This window comes from Elephas maximus, chromosome 4 (assembly GCF_024166365.1).
Source record: "Elephas maximus indicus isolate mEleMax1 chromosome 4, mEleMax1 primary haplotype, whole genome shotgun sequence".
NCBI classification, from domain to species: Eukaryota; Metazoa; Chordata; class Mammalia; order Proboscidea; family Elephantidae; genus Elephas; species Elephas maximus.
In genome coordinates this window covers 19,837,168-19,844,131 of record NC_064822.1, presented here as the reverse complement: position 1 = coordinate 19,844,131, position 6,964 = coordinate 19,837,168, and positions in this window count along the sequence as shown.

Here is a 6,964-nt window from a genome sequence, read left to right as displayed (position 1 = left end):
TATTGCCTTTGCCAATTATGATTGACTAATGTATGGCTTAATTAAACTACTGGTAAAATTAATTGTCATTCCTAGAACTCATATCAACTAATGGTAGAGATAAGCGACACATAAGCTTTTGAAGTACTATATTTTTTGCAAATGACGTGAGCACACATATAACATGCAGCATAGCTCACTTACAAAGATAGTTTGTGCAGTTCTGAAAAATGCATAACGCATGCTTTGTGTAAAAATACGGTAGAAGAAAAGGCATGGTTGAGGACTAAAATTTTGCCATCAATAATCAACAAAGCAAAACATCATAAAAGAAAAAATTTAAATTGACTTCATTTCTTCAAAATGGAAAAAACACCTATATCCTGATTATAGTTTGATTTTTAAAAGGCTTTTACTATTCTAGTACCCCCCTCAACAATGCTGCTAAGTAGAGCCTAAAAACTTCAATTGTATAAAATCTTGTGATGGTGACGTTGATTAAAAGCAATATTTTTCAGGCAGCTATACTATCTCATATACATTTGTGTTGTTTTTAGGTGCCATGGAGTCAGCTCTGATTCGTAACAACCTTATGTACAACAGAAAGAAGCAGTGCCCAGTTGGGTGCCATTCTCACAATCATTGCTTTGTTTGAGACTGTTGTTGCAGCCACTGTGTCAATTAATTTTATACAGGGTCTCCCTCTTTTCTGCTGACCCTCTATTTTATCAAGCTTGATGTCTTTCTCCAGCAATTTGTCCTTCTTGATGATATGTCCAAAGCAAACGAGACAAAGTCTCACCATCCTTGCTTCTAAAGAACATTCTGGCTGTTCTTTCTCCAAGACAGATTTGTTCATTCTTCTGGAAATTCATGGTATATTCAAAATTTGTTGTCAACACCACAATTCAAATGTATCAATTCTTCTTCAGTCCCCAGATGGTGCAAACAGTCTGTGCTCAGCTGATAATCAAAAGGTTGTTTGTTAGAACCTACCCAGTGGCACAATGTCCTGGTGCTCTGTTTCAATAAAGATTACAGACAAGAAAACCCAGTGTAGCTCAGTTCTACTCTTTAACACATCAGGTCACCATAAGCTGGAATCCACTGCACAGCACAAGTCAACAACAGCAACCCTGTCTCACACATATATACTCGACAAAAGTAAAAAAAAAAAAATAAAGATAGTGAAATTTACATTGTATACAACAGAGGGTATACCCATCTGAGAAAGCTCCAAATGATTACAAGGCCTTTGCTTCCTAACCATTACCACCACCCCCCGCCCCATCAGGAGATAAAACTTTGTCCAGGGCTTCCTCCACCCCACCTTGGAGAATGGGAATTGGGTAGAGAACACGAGATAATAGGCAACCATGAAATATTCAAATTTTAGTTATTGTGGGTATGATATTGTGGAAGTTTTACTTCAATAGGCACTGGTACCACAGGGCTTTGACATACTCACAGCCATGTTGATGAACTGGAGTGATGTCTTAGGCTGGGTTTCCAAGACGCAGATCCTGAGACAGGGACTAAGTGTAGATGAATTATTGAGGGGCACTCTAACAAAAAGAACCTGTAAGAAAGTGAGTAAATCAGGATAGGTGTCATGGATTGAATTATGTCCCCCCAAAAATGTGTGTATCAACTTGGTTAGGCCACGATTCCCAATATTGTGTGGTTGTCCCCCATTTTGTGATTGCAATTTTATGTTGAGAGGATTAGTTGGGATTGTAACACCGCCCCTACTCAGGTCACCTCCCTGATCCAAGGTAAAGGGAGTTTCCCTGGGGTTTGGCCTGTACCACCTTTTATCTCCCAAGAGATAAAAGGAAAGGGAAGCAACCAGAGAGTTGAGGAACTCATACCACCAAGAAAGCAGCACCAGGAGCAGAGCACATCCTTTGGAAATGGGGTACCTGCACCTGAGAAGATCCTCAACCAGGGGAAGATTGACCACAAGGACCTTCCTCCAGAGCTAACAGAAAGAGAAAGCCTTCCCCTTGAGCCAACACCCTGAATCTGGACATGTAACCTACTACTAGACTGTGGGAAAATAAATTCCTGTTTGTTAAAGCCATCCACTTGTGCTATCTCTGTTATGGCAGCACTAGATGACTAAGACAATAGGGAAGGAGAAAGAGTAGAGTCAGGATGTGGTCTCATGTAAAGTAAACCACAGTGGCCTAATCCATAGACCAGGGCAGCTGGCTTTACAGGATGAGTGGCACCACAAAATAGTTGCCCCTTAAGGCAAGATGGCCAGCCTTCTGTACCCCTGTGCCAGCCAGTCATTGTGGGTGGTACAATCTACCCATGACTTGGCTCCCATCATGAAAGCTAGATAGCTGTGAGCAATCAGCAGCCAACACTTTCAGCAGCTAAGCAATGGGTGAACCCAGCCTTTTAAGGGCATCTGAAGGGAGTACTACATCAACCACTACCAGTGAACTGGGAAGAAACTGGGATCACCCCTGATTGTGCCATAGTTGCTTACATCTACCAAAAAGTTGATCTGGGCAGTGGGCAGACAGTATCACGGAAAGTTAGGTATTTACATATACTCAGGGGAAAAACTCGATTTACATGATTGTTTCTTGGCTTATTTTGTATGTTAATGTTCTTTTGCCTTTACCCAGCCAAAGAATTATTCAGGATGACTTAATCTGCTTTGCACGGACTCATGATAGATTTCAGATGATGTCATCATTCATGCAAAATTTTAAAAAGCAATTGGTGCAAAGTATTATGCTAGATGCTATATAAGATGTCTGTAATCTCTAAGAAATTTATAATCATTTAGGGCATACAGCCCAAGTAACAACTCAAAATGAGAAGAAACAGCTGCAAACATCCATTAGTAATCAGAATGTGGAATGTACGAAGTATGAATCTAGGAAAATTGGAAGTTGTCAAAAATGAAAGAGAACACTTGAAGATCAATATCGTAGGCATTAGTGAGCTGAAATGGACTAGTATTTGCCATTTTGAATTGGGCAATCATATGGTCTACTGTGTTAGGAATGACAAATTGAAGAGGAACAGCACTGCATTCATTGTCAAAAAGAACATTTCAAGATCTATCCTGAAGTACACACAAAGCTATCAGTGACACGATAATATCCATACACCTACTGGGAAGACCAGTTAATATGACTATTATTCAAATTGATGCACCAACCACTAATATCAAAGATGAAGAAATTGAAGATTTTCACCAACTTCTGCAGCCTGGACTTGGTAAAACATGCAATTAAGATGCACTGATAACTACTGGTGATTGGAATGAGAAAGTTGGAAACAAAGAAGAAAGATTGATAGTTGGAAATATGGCCTTGGTGATAGAAACAATGCTGGAGATAGCATGATAGAATTTTGTAAGATCAGCAACTTATTCATTGGAAGCATTTTTTTCAACAACATAAACAGCAACTATAGACATGGACTTCACCAGATGGAATATGCAGGAACAAAATTGACTACATTTGTGGAAAAAGATGATGGAGAAGCTCAACATCATCAGTCAGAACAAGGCCAGGGGCTGACTGCAGAGCAGACATCAGTTGCTCATACACGAGTTCAAGTTTAAGCTGAAGAAAATTAGAGCAAACCCACAAGAGCCAAAGTACATCTTTGAATACATCCCATTTGAATTTAGAGACCATCTCAAGAATAGTCTTGATGTGTTGAACGCTGATGACCAAAGACCAGATAAGTTTTGGGATGACTTCAAGATGAAGAAAGCAAAAGGTCATTAAAAAAAGAAAGAAAGGAAGAAAAGACCAAATGGATGTCAGAAAGAACTCTGAAACTTGCTGTTGAATGCACAGTAGCTAAAACGAAAGGAAGAAATGGTGAAGTAAAAGAGCTGAATAGAAGATTTCAAAGGGCGACTTGAGAAGACAAATGACAGTATTATAATGAAATATGCAAAGACCTAGAGTTAGAAAACCAAAAGGGAAGAAAACGCTTGACATTTCTCAAGCTGAAAGCCTGTAGAAAAAATTGAAGCCTCAAGTTGCAATATTGAAGGACCTATGGGCAAAAAATTGAATGACACAAGAAGCATCAAAAGAAAATGGAAAGAATACACAGAGTCACTGTACCAAAAAGAAATGGTAGATGTTCAAACATCTCAGGAGGTAGCATATGATCAAGAACTGATGGTACTGAAAGAAGTCCAAGCTGCACTGAAGGCATTGGTGTAAAACAAGGCTCCAGGAACTGACGGAATACCAATCAAATGCTTCAACAAACGAATGCAAAAGGCAGAGCCAAGATGGTGGCTTAATCACACACACCATAATGTCTCCCTGCTTCAAAGACACAAAATACAAAGTGAAACAGAAGCAGATAATAATTCAGGAACACTGAACATCAAAGAAAAGTTCTAAGAACTGACCCAAACACCAACTGGAAGGAAAAAGTGAGTGAATGCAACAAATGAGGAGTAACATGGAATGAAGGAGCTCAGACAGCCGTCTTGGCCTGACGCAACCATCTTAGGACAAAGCTACCAGTGACCTCAGGTGAAGAAAACAGGAAGGGCAACTTCACGATTTTCACAAAAGGGACAGAGAAACCCTATAAATACACATGGAGAGAAGCAGAAACAGGGAGGGAGCCAAAATCCAGAACTGAAGATACTTAGGATCAGAAGCCCCTGACCTCAGGGGGGTGGCACACATGAGGCAGTGGACCCACAGAGTGTTGATGGGAGGTCCCCCACCCAACCAGACCCTGGGTGCCCCTTCTCCACTCACTCAAGTGGGGACAAGCCTTGCAGGGTGTACTCTAGCCAGAGGGCCAAACCCCATCACCTCATTCTCCTAGTCAGAGGTTGCAGAGGGTCCCATACCCTGACTGCCTCACCTGACCAGGGACCACAACCCAAGCCTCTCCTTTTCCCCCTCTTTCCCACCTGATGAGTGGGATTAGGCACCTGCCCACCACCTATACCCTCCCCAAGGGCCTGTGGGAGACAGCAGCAGAGAGGCAGTGAGAGAGCTTGTCCGACATACCCTCTTCCTTTTCCCCACGCAGTAAGGGGTGGAGAAGATGTCAGTGTGTGTGCACCCCCTACTGCACCTTGCTCCCTCCCCACATCTGGCACAAAGTGGAAGCAGTGCGACTGTGCTTGCATTTGTCTACTGCCCCTTCCTCCATCCCGCCACCCTGTGAGAAGTGAAAGCACTGCAACAGCACGCACATACCCCTGCCACCGCTTCCTTCCTCTCCCTGCCCAGTGCAAGGTGGACGTGGCATGACTGCAAGTGCATCTGTCTTGTGCACCTCCATCCCTTACCCTGCTCAGCGAGAGGCAGAGATGCTGCTACTGCACGCATCCTCCCGAGACCCTTTTCTCCCTCCCATGCTCGGCAGGAGGCAAAGTGGCATGAGTGCACATGCATCTGCCTGCTGCATCTTCCTTCCTCTCCCCACCCACCAATAGGTGGATGAGCCAGACATGAGCGAACATTCATCTGCTGTTCCTTCCTCCCACCCCCTGCCCAGGAAGAAGTGAAGGTAGCATGACTGTGCACGTGTATGCCTGCCACCTGCCCCACTATCCACACCTCCCCCTCCAACCAGCAAGAGGTGACAACCATGCCCCCATTCACCTACCACATCCACCACACCAACCACTCTCCCTGCATGGAAAACATCACTTCCTGCTCCTATGCCATGGAACTGAAGTAAGACAGAGGCCAAAGCCTGACAACCCACCTTCAGCTGCCCCACAAGTCCAGTAAATTGAGACTTGAGCTCTCACACCTACCTGCCACCCCTCTAACCCAGAGACAAGTAGGGAGCACTCCAGCATGGCCAGTCCAGTGACCAGAGCACCACACCAGCCATGCCTGCCAGGAATCATCAAAACAAAACAGAAAAATAGGACCCAGCAAGGAATTATACAATTAAAAAACAAATACAATAACCCCTTAATGTCCCAGAGACAACAGACAATAGCAAATCACCTAAAGAAGTAGGGCAAGATGGCCCCAGCAAGTGGCCAAAATAAAGAATCAGAAAGTCTCCCTGAGGAATAAAAGGTAATGGAACTACCTGACAAGGCATACGAAAGACTTATGTATAGAGTCCTCAAAGTAATCAAGGAAAACACAGACATAAACAAGGAAAGCACAGATAAAACATTAGGAAAATTCAGGAAAACAATAGAAGAAAAAAATAAACAGACAATTGGAAACCATACAAAAACAGCAACTAGATATCCAGAAGCTTAAAGATAAAATTTCAGAAATAGACAACTCAATGGAAAATCACAGGAGTAGGATAGAAACAATGGCGAACAGGATCAGTGGAATAGAAGGCAAATACCTTGACACTAATCTGTTCAAAGAACAACAACAAAAAAAAAGAATGAAGAAAGCCTAAGAATTATGTAGGATACTATCGAGAGGAATAATTTGCCTGTGATAGGAATACCAGGAGAGGAGGAGACAACAAAAAACGCAGAGAAAATTGTTGAAGATTTGCTGACAGAAAACTTCCCTAATACCATGAAAGATGAGAAGATAACCATCCAAGAAGCACAATGAACCCCATACAGGATAGATTCCAAAAGAAGAATACTGAGACATATCATAAACTTTCCAAAAGCAAAGACAAAGAAAGAATCCTGAAAGCAGCCCAGGAAAAACAAAAGATCACCTACAAAGGGCACTGATAAGGCTAAGCTCTGATTACTCAGCAGAAACCAGGGGATGACATATATAAAACCTCAGAAGAAAAAACTGCTAACTAATAATTATATATCCAGAAAAATTATTCCTTAAATACAAGGCTGAAATTAGGATATTTCCAGATAAACAGAAATTATGGGAATTTTTAAAAACCAGACCAACCTTACAAGAAATGGTACAAGGAGTCCTCTGGACAGAAAATCGACAATACCAGAAAACAACCTGAGATGAAAACACATAACAACATCTTCCAGATATCAACCCAGGTAAAGAACTCT